At 34.0% G+C, this 12,868-nt stretch overlaps 1 protein-coding gene and 1 pseudogene across 2 annotated transcripts in view; both read right to left on the reverse strand.

Moving 5' to 3' along the window:
- The window catches only part of STXBP5L (syntaxin binding protein 5L), a 381,827-nt gene that overhangs the window by 44,913 nt on the left and 324,046 nt on the right, over window positions 1–12,868 (reverse strand). The window lies entirely within an intron of this gene.
- Window positions 9,329–10,482, reverse strand: LOC132365085 (actin-related protein 2/3 complex subunit 1A-like; annotated as a pseudogene).

Here is a 12,868-nt window from a genome sequence, read left to right on the forward strand (position 1 = left end):
TATAATATATATGTATAATATATATATTATATATATATAAAACACGTATGTATGCACACACAGTGGAATACTACACAGCCATAAAAAAATTTTGCCATTTGCTGCAACATGGTTGGTCTTGGAGGGCATTATGCTAAATGAAGTCAGTCAGACAGAGAAAGACAAATACTGTATGATATCACTTATATGTGGGATCTAAAAAATACAACAAACTAGTGAATATAACAAAAAGGAAGCAGACTCAGATACAGAGAACAATCTAGTGGTTACCAGTGGGGAGGTGGGAGGGGCAACACAGGGGTGGGGGAGTGGGTGTTATAAACTATTGGGTGTAAGATAGGCTACAAGGATGTATTGTACAACACAGAAGATATAACCAATATTTTGTAATAACTAAATGGAGTATAACCTTTAAAAATTGTATAAAAAGTAAAAATTCTATATATATATATATATATAATTTTTAAAAGTGTACAGGGAGTTTCCATGTACTCTTCACCCATTTCCCCATCACTAATATCTTCCATAACTATAGTTTAAAATCAAAACCAAGATGACATTTGTACAATTCACAGAGCTTACTCAGATTTGTCAGTTTTAGATGTACTTATTTGTATGTATGTGTAATTCCATATAATTTTGTCACATGTGTCAATTTGGGGAACTACCACTATAATCAAGATTCAGAACTGTTCCATCATCAACAGGATCTCCCGTGTTACTTCTTTATAGCCACACTAGTCCTTCCCTCACCCATTCCTAACTTTTGGCAAACACTAATCAGTTTTCCAGCTCTACAATTTTATTTCAAGACTGCTATATAAATGGATTCATATAGTACTTAACCTTTTAAGATCAGCTTTATTTCACTCAGTGCAATTATCTTGAGATCCATACAAGTTGTGAATATCAACAGTTTGTTCTCTTTTATTGCTGAATAGCATTTAATGGTATAAGGTGCCACATTTTGTTTAACCATTCACCTGTTGAAGGACATCTGGGTTGTTTCTAGTTTTTGGCTATTAAAATTAAAGCTGTTATGAACTCTATATATAAATTTTTGAGTGAAGATCACTTTTCATTGTGTAGAACAGGGGTCCCCAACCCCCAGGTACCAGTCCATGGCCTGTTAGGAACCAGGCCACACAGCAGTAGGTGAGCAGCAGACGAGCCAGTGAAGCTTCATCTGCCACTCCCCATTGCTCCCCATCCCTCGCATTACTGCCTGAACTATCCCCTCCCCTCATCCGTGGAAAAATTGTCTTCCACGAACCGGTCCCTGGTGCCAAAAAGGTTGGGGACCGCTGCTCTAGAGTAAGTACCCAGGAATGGGATTGTTAGATAATACAGTAATTGTGTTTTAACTTATAAGAAAATGCCAATCTATTTTCTACAATGCTTATACCATTTTGCATTTCCACCAGCAGAGTATGAGAGTTATAGCTGATCTACGTTATCCTCATCATCACTTCGTTTTGCCAGTATGCTTAATTTTAGCTATTTAATGCGTATTTAGTGGCATTCCATTCTTGTTTAAATTTGCATTCCTCTAGTGGCTAATGATGTTGAATATCTTTTCATGTGCTTATTTGCCATCTATCTTCTTTGGCAAAGAGTCTTTTCAAGTAGTTTGCCCATTTTTTTTAAAGGAAATATTTCATTTTGGAATAATTTTACATTTAGAGGAAAGTAGCAAATAGAATACATAAATTTCTCATTCTCCTTCCCCAGTGTCACGTTGGTGCACTACTATTGGCTGAACTCTAGACTTCATTCATATTTCACCAGTTTTTAAAATTTTTTTCCTACAGTTTTTATTGAGGTGAAATTCATATAAAACCATTTAAAAATGTACAGTTCAGTGGCATTTAGTACATTCACAATGTTGTGCAACAACTACCACTATATAGCTCCAAAACATTTTCATCACCACAAAAAACAGCACTGACCCATTAAGCAGTCACTGCCTACTCTACTCTTCCCTAGCCACTGGTGACCATCAATCTGCTCTCTGTTTCTAGGGATTTACTTATTCCGGATATTTCATATAAATGGAATCATACAATATGTGGCCTTTTGTCTGGCTTCTTTCACTTCATGTAATGTTTTTGAGGTTCATCCATGTAGCATGTATCAGTACTGCCTTTTTAAGATAAAATATTTTAAGATTGTGGTAAAATACACATAAAATTTACCATCTTAACCAATTTTAAGTGTACAGCTCAGTGGCATTAAGCACATTTGTACTATGCACCAGCCATCTCCAGAACTCTTTTCACCTTGTAAAAATGAAACACATTATCCATTAAAACATAACTCCCCATTTCCCTCTCCCCCAGCTCCTGGCAACCACCATTCTACTTTCTTTATCTACACATATGACTACTCTGGGTACCTCATATAATTGGAATCATACAATTTTTCTCTTTTTGTGATTGGCTTAGTTTACTTAGCATAGTATCCTCAAGGTTCATTCATGTTGTAGCGTATGTCAGAATTCCTTCCTTTCTAAGGCTGAACAAATTTCACTGTATGTTTTACACATATTTTGTTTATCCATTCATCCACTGATGGACTGTGGATTGGGTTGCTTCCACATTTTAGCTATTGTCAATAATGTGTGTTTTCCATGGCAGCTGTACAATTTCACATTCCCACCAACAACACACAAGGGTTCTAACTTCTCCACATCCTCGTCAACACATTATTTTCTGTTTTTTTTTTTTAATGGTAGCCACCACCTATTGGGTATGAGGTGATATTTCATTGTGGTTTTGATTTGCATTTTCCCGATGATTAGTGATTTTGAAGATCTTTTCATGTGCTTATTGGCCATCTGTATATCTTCTTTGGAGAAATATCTATATAACTCTTTTTCCCATTTTTAAATTGAGTTGTTTGTTATGGAACTTTAGGAGTTCTCTGAATATTCTGGATAGTAGAACCTTATCAGACATACGATTTGTAAATATTTTCTCTGTAGGTGGTCTTTTCACTTTCTTGATAATGTCCTTTGTGCAAAAATTTTTAATTTTGAAGTCCAATTTAGCAATTTTTCTTTTGTTGCTTGTGTTTTTGGTGTCATATTTGAGAATCCATCGCCAAATTCAGTGTCATGAACATTTTCCCTTATGTTTTCTTCTAAGAGTTTTTTAGCTTTATCTCTTAAAGTTAAGTCATTGATCCATTTTTTTTTTTTTTTTTTGTATGTGGTATGAGGTAGTGGTCCATCTCCAATATTTTGTGTGTTGATTTCCAGTTGTCTCAGTATCATTTGTTGAAGAGACTATTCCCTGCCCCCCCAAAACCTCATTGAATTGTCCTGAAAAATCAACTGGTCATAGATGTATGGTTTTATTCCTGGACTCTCAGTTCTATCATTGATCTATATGTCTATATGTCTATCTTTATGCCAATATCACACTGTTTTGATATGTGTACCCATGCAGGAAGTTTTGAAATTGGGAAGTGTGAGTCGTCCAATTTTCTCCTTTTTTCAGTATTGTTTTGTCTATTTTTGCTTTGGCATTTCCACATGAATTTTAGGATAAGCTTTTCATTATTTAAAATGGCTATTGGTATTTTGGCTGGGACTGCATTAAATCTGTTAGATTGTTTTGGGTATTACTTAAACAATATTAAGCATTTCAATTCATGAACAAGGGATGTATTTTCACTTACATAGGTCTTAATTTCTTTTAGCAATGTTTTGTGGTTTTCAGTGTACAAGTTTTACATCTCCTTGGTTAAATTTATTTCTAGGTATTTTATTCTTTGGAAGACTTACAAATGGAATTTTTTTAAAATTTCTTTTTCAAAATTTTCATTGCTGGTGTATAGAAATGCAGCTGATTTCTGTGTATTTATCTTATACCCTGTAACTTTGCTAAATTATTAGTTCTTGTTCTTTTGTGGATTCTTTGGGATTTTCTGTATAGAGGATCATGCCATCTGCCACAGGGACAGTTTTACTTCTTTACTAATTTGGATGCTCTTTATTTATTTATTTTGCTTAATATCTCTGGCTAGAACTTCCAGTACAAAATAGAAGTGGTAAACAAAGGCATCCTTGTCTTGTTCTTGATCTTAATGAAGAAAGTTTTCAGTCTTTCATCCTTGAGTAGAATGACTGTGGGCTTTTCATGAATGCCTTTTATCAGTTTGAGGACATTCCCTTCTATTTCTAGTTTTCTGAATTTTTTTGTTTGTTTTGTGTGTTTGTTTGTTTTTTTTAATCATGAAAGGGTATTCAATTTTGTCAAATCCTTTTTCGGCACCAATTGAGATGATCATGTGTGGGATTTTTCCTTCATTCTGTTAGTGTGGTTTTTTACCTTTTTAATTTTCTTCTGTTGAACCACTCTTGTATTTCTGAGATAAATCTCACTTGATTATGGTATATAATCCTTTTAATATGCTGTTGGATTTTGTTTGCTAATCCTTTGAGAATATTTGCATGTATGTTCATAAGGGATATTGGTCTCTAATTTTATTTTCTTGTGGTGTTGTCTAGGTTTGAAATCAGAGTAATGCTGGTTCATAGGATGCATTAGGAAAGGTTCCCTCTTCTATTTTTTGGAAGAGTTTGTTAAGGATATGTGTTAATTCTTCTTTACATATTTGGTAGAATTCACCAGTGAAGCCATCTCATCCTGGACTTTTCTTTGTCAGGAGGTTTTTGAGTACTGATTCAATGTCCTTACTTGACATTGAATAGCTAAGCTCAGATTTTCTTTCTTCTTAAGTCAGTTTTGGTAATTCATGTATCTCTAGGAATTTGCCTATTTCATCTAGATTATCTAATGTTGGCATACAATTGTTCATAGTATTCTCTTATAATCCTCTAACTTTTGTAAGGTTGATAGTAATGTACCCACTTTTATTCCTGATTATAACTGTTTGTATATTCTCTTTTTTTTCTTAGTCTAGGTAAGGGTTTGTCAATTTGTTGATCTTTTCAGAGTCAACTTATGGCTTGATTATTGATTTTCCATTATTTTATTTTCTTTCATCTTTATTTTTTTTCTTACTCTGCTAGCTTTGGGTTTAATTGGCTGCTCTTTTCTAGTTTGTTAAGGTGTAGAGTTGGATTATTGTTCTGAGAGCTTTCTTCTTTTTTTTTTTAACATCTTTATTGGAGTAAAATTGCTTTACAATGGTGTGTTAGTTTCTACTTTATAACAAAGTGAATCAGCTATACATATACATATATCCCCATAGCTCCTCCCTCTTGCGTCTCCCTCCCACCCTCCCTATCCCACCCCTCTAGGTGGTCACAAAGCACTGAGCTGATCTCCCTGTGCTATACAGCTGCTTCCCCCTAGCTATCTATTTTACATTTAGTAGTATATATAAGTCCATACCACTCTCTCACTTCATCCCAGCTTACCCTTCCCCCTCCCCGTGTCCTCAAGTCCATTCTCTACGTCTGCATCTTTATTCCTGTCCTGCCCCTAGGTTCTTCATAACCATTTTTTTTTTTTTAGATTCCATGTATATGTGTTAGCATACAGTATTTGTTTTTCTCTTTCTGACTTACTTCACTCTGTATGACAGACTCTAGGTCTATCCACCTCACTACAAATAACTCAATTTTGTTTCTTTTTATGGCTAAGTAATATTCCATTGTATATATGTGTCACATCTTTATCCATTCATCTGTCGATGGACACTGAGGTTGCTTCCATGTCCTGGCTATTGTAAATAGGAGCCTTCTTCTTTTTAATGTAGGCATTTATACCTATAATTTTCCTCTGAGATGTGTCTACGGTGTAACCTATAGATTTAGTTGTTTGTTTTCATTCGTCTCAAAGTATCTCCAATTACCCTTGTAATTTCCTCTTTGATCCATTAGTTGTTTAAGAGTGTTCTATTTAATTTCCAAGTTTTATGAATTTTCCAGCTTTATTTCTGACTTCTAGTTTCTTTCCATTGCGGTTAAAGAGAAAACTTTGTATGATTTTAATCTTTTTAAATTTACTGAGACTTGTTTTGTGGCCTAAAATATGTCCTATCCTGGACAGTGTTCCATGAGCCCTTGAGAAGAATATGTCTTCTACTTGCATAGAGTACTTTATATATGTCTATTAGGACTAATTGGTTTACAGTGTCATTCACATACTCTTTCTTTTTTGATCACCTGTGTAAATTTTCTATCCTTATTGAAAGCAGCCTATTGAATTCTCCAACTATTATTGTAGAATTGTCTAATTCTCCCTTCAATTCTGTTAATGTTTGATTCATATATTTGGGACTCTGCTCTTTGGTGTATGTTTATTTACAATTGTTTTATCTTCTCACTGAATTGATGCTTTTATCAATATATAATGTCCTTCTTTGTTAGCTTTTGACTTAAAGTCTACTTTGTTAGTATTAATATTGCCACCCAAGTTTTGTTTACTATTTGCATGGAATATCTTTTTCTATCATTTTAATTTTAATATATTTGGTTTTTTAATCTAAAATGAGTCTCTTGTATAGTTGGGTCTTATATATTTTTTAGTTTGCCAATTTGTCTTTTAATTGGTGAGTTTAATCCATTTAAAGTAATTACTTTAAAAAATAATTACTAATAAAGAAGCACTTCTGCCATTTTTATATTTGTTTTCAAAAAATATCTTTCTGAATTGCTCCAATACTGCCTTCTTTTTTGTTTGATTCATTTTTTTCTAATATACCTTTTTTATCCCTCCACATTTCCTTTTCTGTGTATTTTTTAGTTATTTTCAAATGGTTATCCTGGTGATTACAATTAACATCATAAATTTATAACAATCTATTTTGAATTGATACCAACTTAGCTTCAATAGCATACAAAACTCAGCTCTTATAGAGCTCCCTCACCTCCCCTTATGTTGTTGTTGCCTTAATATCTTTATACATTGCATGCCCATTAAAAAAGATTTATAACTGTTTTATACATTTGTCTCTTAAGTCATGTAGGAAACAAAATAGAGGGGTTAAGAAAAATATAATAATACTGGCTTTTATATCTGCCTATTTAGTTACCTTTACCAGTGTTCTTTATTTCTTTAAATGGCTTCAAGTTACTGTCTAGTATCCTTTCACTTCAGCCGGCAGACTCCCGTTGGTATTTCTTGTGTGTGTGGGGGGGTCTACTAGTGATAAACTCTCTTTGCTTTTGTTTATCTGGGAATGTCTTAATTTCTCTTTCATTTTTGAAGGAAAATTTTGCCAGATATAGAATTCTTTGTCGACATTTTCCTTTTCTTTGAGGAACCCTTATACATGATGAATTGCTTCTCTCTTGCTGCTTTTAAGATTCTCTCTTTGTGTAAAGTTTGATTGTAATGTGTCCCAGTGTGGGTCTCTGAGTTTTTCATATTTGGATCTCACTGACTTTCTTGGCTGTAGAGATTCACATCTTTCCTCAAGTTTGGGATGTTTTCAGCCATTTCCTCAAATATTCTTTCTTCCCTTTTTTTCTCCTTCTCTTCTTCTGGTACTCCCATAATATACTGGTATACTCAGTGGTGTCTCACAAGTCACTTAACCTTTGTTCATTTTCTTTCATATATTTTTGCTCCTCTGAGTTGATAATTTCAATTGGCCACTTTCTTCTGCCAGCTCAAATCTGCTGTTAAACCTTTCTGGTGAATTTTTCACTTTAGGTTTTGTAATTTTTAGCTCCAGAATTTCTACTTAGTTCCTTTTTATAATTTCTATTTCTTTATTAATAGTCTCTATTTGTTCATCCATTGTTATCCAATTCTTAATTGGCTTTTTCATTTGTGCTTGTTTTAGCTTCATAATCTCTTGATCTTTTAAAAAATTGTTTCATTGCTCCCTTTGAGTATCCTAAAAGTCTTTAAAATAAGTCTTTGTTATTCTTTTAATAAAATTAATTTCATATAGAATGAACTGTTGTAGTACTTAACTTTTGTCTTTTTTAGCACGAGATTTTTTTTATGTAGTCTGGAATTTTTTCTCCAGCTCCCCCTTCTTTGTTCTCTACTCTGGATAATTAGTTTTATAGTTGCTTTCCACTAGTTTCTAGATCTCTAGTCTATAATTTTCAGAGTTCTTGATCCACGATATTGCAGGAGCTATGAAAAAAAAGCTAGTGGGAAATTTCCTGTTGGTCCAGTGGTCATGACTTGGTGCATTCACTGCTGTGGGCCTGGGTTTGATCCTTGGTCGAGGAACTGAGATCCTGTAAAATGCATGGCACGGCCAAAAAAAAAAAAGAAAAAAGAGCTAGCTACTCATCTAGTAAGTCAGAAACCAGGCCCAAGAATTGTTTGAGGGTTTTAAAATCTTGCAGGTGGTAGGGGTTGTTGTTGTTGTTTTTTCTATTTTTTTGTTTTAATTTCTTAGGTCATTAATTTGATTTAAAAATGTGGTTTGTAAGATTCTACTCTTACGTATTGAGGTTTTCTTTGTGGTTTTAACATTGGTTTAACTTTTATAAGTTTTTCAATGGGCACTTGAAATTACAACACATTTTCAAGGTATAAAGTTCAGGATATGTTAAATAAATCTTCCAAGTAAATTATGTTTCTTTGTTCCCATATGGTTTTTCTTACATTTTGTCTCCTTGAGTTGTCAGCAGATTATGTTAGAATCTCTTAAGGTTATCGCATTTCTGTTTATTCTTAATGTTTCTTGTACATCAAGAACTGTAAGAAATGTAATTATTATCCTACATTATTTGGTTTATTAAAATTTGTAAACAGTTTCATTGTAGATGGTACATTTCAGCACTATAAATATCAGCACTTTTCTAATTTAATGTATTTTGCCTTGAACTCAGCTGATATTAACGTCATACCTCCTGTTTTATTTTTGCTAGTAGTTGTCTTATATGTCCTACTACTAGCCTTTGAATCACTTTGCTTTAGATCTCTCTTGTGAATTTTGTTTTGCTATACATGCTGAAAGCCTTTTTCTTGTAAGTAAAGTAATTCACTTTTTATGTCTATTGACAGAGACATTTCATCATAGTTCTGTCATTTAAAAAAACGCATTTAGTATTTTTACTTAATTTTCTGGGAGACAATTTACATACTAACCCCCTTCTTAAGTTAATGTGACAATTTTCCATAATGAACTGCTTAAAGAGAAGCTTTGGTCTAGAATGGAATGAAACAGCCAAAAACCAAACGTACACAAAAATATATTAAAAACTTTAAAAGACTGTTTAAAAATCCAACATTTTCACCAATTATATTCAAACAACACCCAAATGATATCGGCATATGCATTTTTAGTGTTTCCTTGTGGTTGGCTTTCCTCACCATCTTGCAAGTTACAAACAGCTGCAGTCAGTTGTAGTCTGTCATGCTAGATCATAGAGGTTCACTCAGCTTCATATTAGTTGAAGGCCCTGGGTGGAGGACTCTAAAGTCTTGAAATCCCAAATCATCATGGCTCCACTGATTCCTATAGGGCAAAATTTCTGATCATCTTGCTTGTCTACCTTGCAAATAGGTACTTGAGTGATGCTATTCTGGTGTAGCATCTCTGAGACTGTATTATGGTCCTTGATTGTGACTCTTGTCTATGTTGTGGAAGTGTTCCATGGCTAACATGTTGTGCTGGATGCTGTGTTTTGGAACGTCTAGTTTGGAGACTAAGGTCAAGCAGCCATGGTCATCTTAGTTAAAAAGCACTGGGCAGCATTCTTGGCCAGCAGCTACAACAACACTGTTCTCTGAGACAAATAATACACTCAGGAGTGGCAGGAACTCTGTTTTCAGATTGCAACCTGAACACTATTTGAGACATCAGGACTGCACGTGGTGCTTACTCAGGCTCCCAGTGGTAGAGAAGTTGAACCAGGGACCCAGCCTCCAGTGCCACCAAACTCTGTCAGTTAACCAAAATGCATCTTGCTGCTCCATGACATACTGGTTGGCTTTTCGTCCACTTTTTAATTGTATGTAGAATCACTCTGCATTTGAAGTCACATGATCCTGCTGTCAGCAAAACATGGAGATACTGATCCAAACTAAGGACAGTTGAATGAATTGGCTTTTTAATGTGCTTGCTTACCCACTCGTCATTTTTATATCCAAGTGACAGACAGAAAGGAATTGTTTTTCACTCTCTACAGCAAATTTGTTCTTTAGAGGGGACCACTTCACAAAAGTGGCTGCATGATTAATTCTCAAGGTCACCAGGGTTAGCGTCCAAACCCCATCTTTCCAACTCCTGCAAAGGACAGTGTGATCATGCTCGAGAGCCCTATCCCTACCTGTGATGTCTCCACTGTGCTCTGGAGTGCATGAGGTTTCACCCACTGGCTCCCATTCCTCTTATAGGTGGGAACTTTGTGGTTATTGTGGCTAAGGGCAACCTGAGTATGGCATGGCAACTGATTGGTTCCAGTAAAAATTGTTGCAGGGACAATATTTTTGGTGTTTTTAAAGGTTAGAAAGCTGGGGTCAGGGCAGTCCTGACAGGCTCAGAGTGTAGAATTTGAAGACTCTGGTCAGTCAACAGGAACAGGCTGTGTTCCATTCTGCAAGTTTTATGTAGATTATTTCATCTTCCTCTTCCTTCTCCTCCTCCTCTTCCCCCGTTCTTCCTCTTCCTTCTTCTTCTTTTTCCTTCTCTAGTTTCTGTAGTTTCTTTCACTATGTGGCCTGTATTTTCTTATTTTCTTTTTTATTGTATTATCCTTTGCCTGATTTTTTGAAGTTTTGGGGTATTAATTTTTTTTAGGTTACCTTGAAGATATATTTTTAATTCATCTTGAATTGCTATATATGCATAATATCAATTATTTCCCCTTGTGAAAGGTGAAATTAAGTATAATTCCTCTTCCTCTGCTTATCTTTGCTCTCAGTTCACCACCGATTAACCACCACACTTAGCTATAGAAATATTAACTCTTGTTAGCAACTTTAACCTCTCTTTACCCTCTCGAAAATTAAAAGTTAAAGTATTTCTATATCATTATGGATTTTATGTTTACATTTTATTTTATAATCATATTTGCCACTGTCATTTACCTTTAGTTTTACAATTAAATAAATTAAATAATCACTACTTGTCCTTTGACCGTGGCCTCTCCACGCATCTTTTCATTGGCTGGAGGCTATCCTGTAGTAAATTTTTTTAAGGGTTCACGGGGGCCTGTGTTTCATTTACAGTATTCTAAGATGCATATATAAACTATATTCATAATGTGTGCCAGCCCCTGGACTATGTGCATTCAAGGTTTGAATTCTATAAAATCAATTCATTTTTAGGTTATTAATTCAAAATCTTTATTAAGAAAGAGAAATGTCTGTATTTTTTGTTATAAATTGAGAAACAAGATAGTTTTTCACTGAATGTTAAAATGTTAGGGAATAAAGCAATTTCCCATGATTCTGGTAACTACTTCATAAAAGGCTAACAACTTGAGGGTTCTAATTGCATAACTGTCCAATGTATGAGTTTTTTACTGTTATTACTATTATTTTACTTTTACTGTTATACTGCTACTCCAGATAAGGATTTTTGTAACAAAGAAGTTATTACATTAGTACCCAAAGCTCTCCAACACGTTGTCGTCTTTCCTTTGTCTTCAGTGAACAGCTCATATACACAGTCACTAACACCTTTACACAGATGAGTGTTACCTATTACTTTGGGCTTGAGATTTCCCCTCTACACTCTAGCCCTACATTTCTTTTTTTTCTTTATTTTTTTAATTGAAGTATAGTTGACTTACAATATTGTGTTAGTTTTAGGTGTACAGCAAAATGATATATACATATATTTTTTTCAGATTATTTTTCATTATAGGTTATTATAAGATATTGAATATTGTTCCCTGTGCTATATGGTAAACAGTCCTACATTTCTAATTGCTCACTGAGTGGTTAACATGAATGTCCCTGAGCAACTCAAACTCATTTTCCTTTCCTCTCAAACCAGGTATTCTCCATGAGAATGGTATTCTCCATTTTCTGCAATCTGTAGTCATCCTTGACTCCCCCTATTAGCTATGCCTTACCAGCCCTATTCCCTCACTGTTCCCAATCCCATCAATTGTAAAGTCTCCCATGGTAACAGCTCTTCATTTTCACTGTTATCCTACTTTGGTCCTTATTTGGTGTACTACAATAGCTTCTTACACATTTTCCTCCTTCACTAAAGGATTATACACCACTGAAGAATATTCTTCCTAAAACCATGTTACAAGCAACCCAGGATATATTTTACACCAAGGTTTTACGTTGGAAGAATTTACATACATAAAGACATTTATCCTCTTTCAGAATCCTTATAATTTTTTTTCTGGAGATTTGTGGGAAACAAGTTTTAAAAATGAAATTCCATTGACAACATACTTAGAAATAGGGATTTAATGAAATTTTATTGTGAATCCTTTTATTTGCAAAAAATCCTTTAGTAAAGTGATAAGCACTTGACTATTTTATCTTTTATATATGTGAGTTTTCATAATCATCTTTGTCTAAAGTATGCATAAAAATAGTAAGAATGAAGCAACTGGGAAGGAGATAATTGGAAACTGAAAGACTGACAGTTTTAGAAATTGTTTATTAATATGTTTATTAATAACAATCATGCCTAACTGACCTCCAGATTAGAATTAAAACTAAGAGTTTTCTTTGCTACTTCCAATAAATATGGAAGTGGGCTGAGAATCTTCTGTTTTTTTTTATTATTCCTTTTCAACATTCTAGGAAAGAAATTATGATATGTGGAAATTACATGAATAAATGTCAGAATGCATATTTTTCTAGAGAAAAGCATTCTCATTCTTTAGTCTTCATTTGACATTTGTCACAGTACATGCTATACAAAATGGTAGGTAATTATAAGATTATAAGCTTTGCAATGATATATACCTGATTTAAATTCAGTTTTGCTATAGTTGTATGACCTTAGA

Source organism: Balaenoptera ricei, chromosome 4 (genome assembly GCF_028023285.1).
Source record: "Balaenoptera ricei isolate mBalRic1 chromosome 4, mBalRic1.hap2, whole genome shotgun sequence".
Taxonomy (NCBI): Eukaryota; Metazoa; Chordata; class Mammalia; order Artiodactyla; family Balaenopteridae; genus Balaenoptera; species Balaenoptera ricei.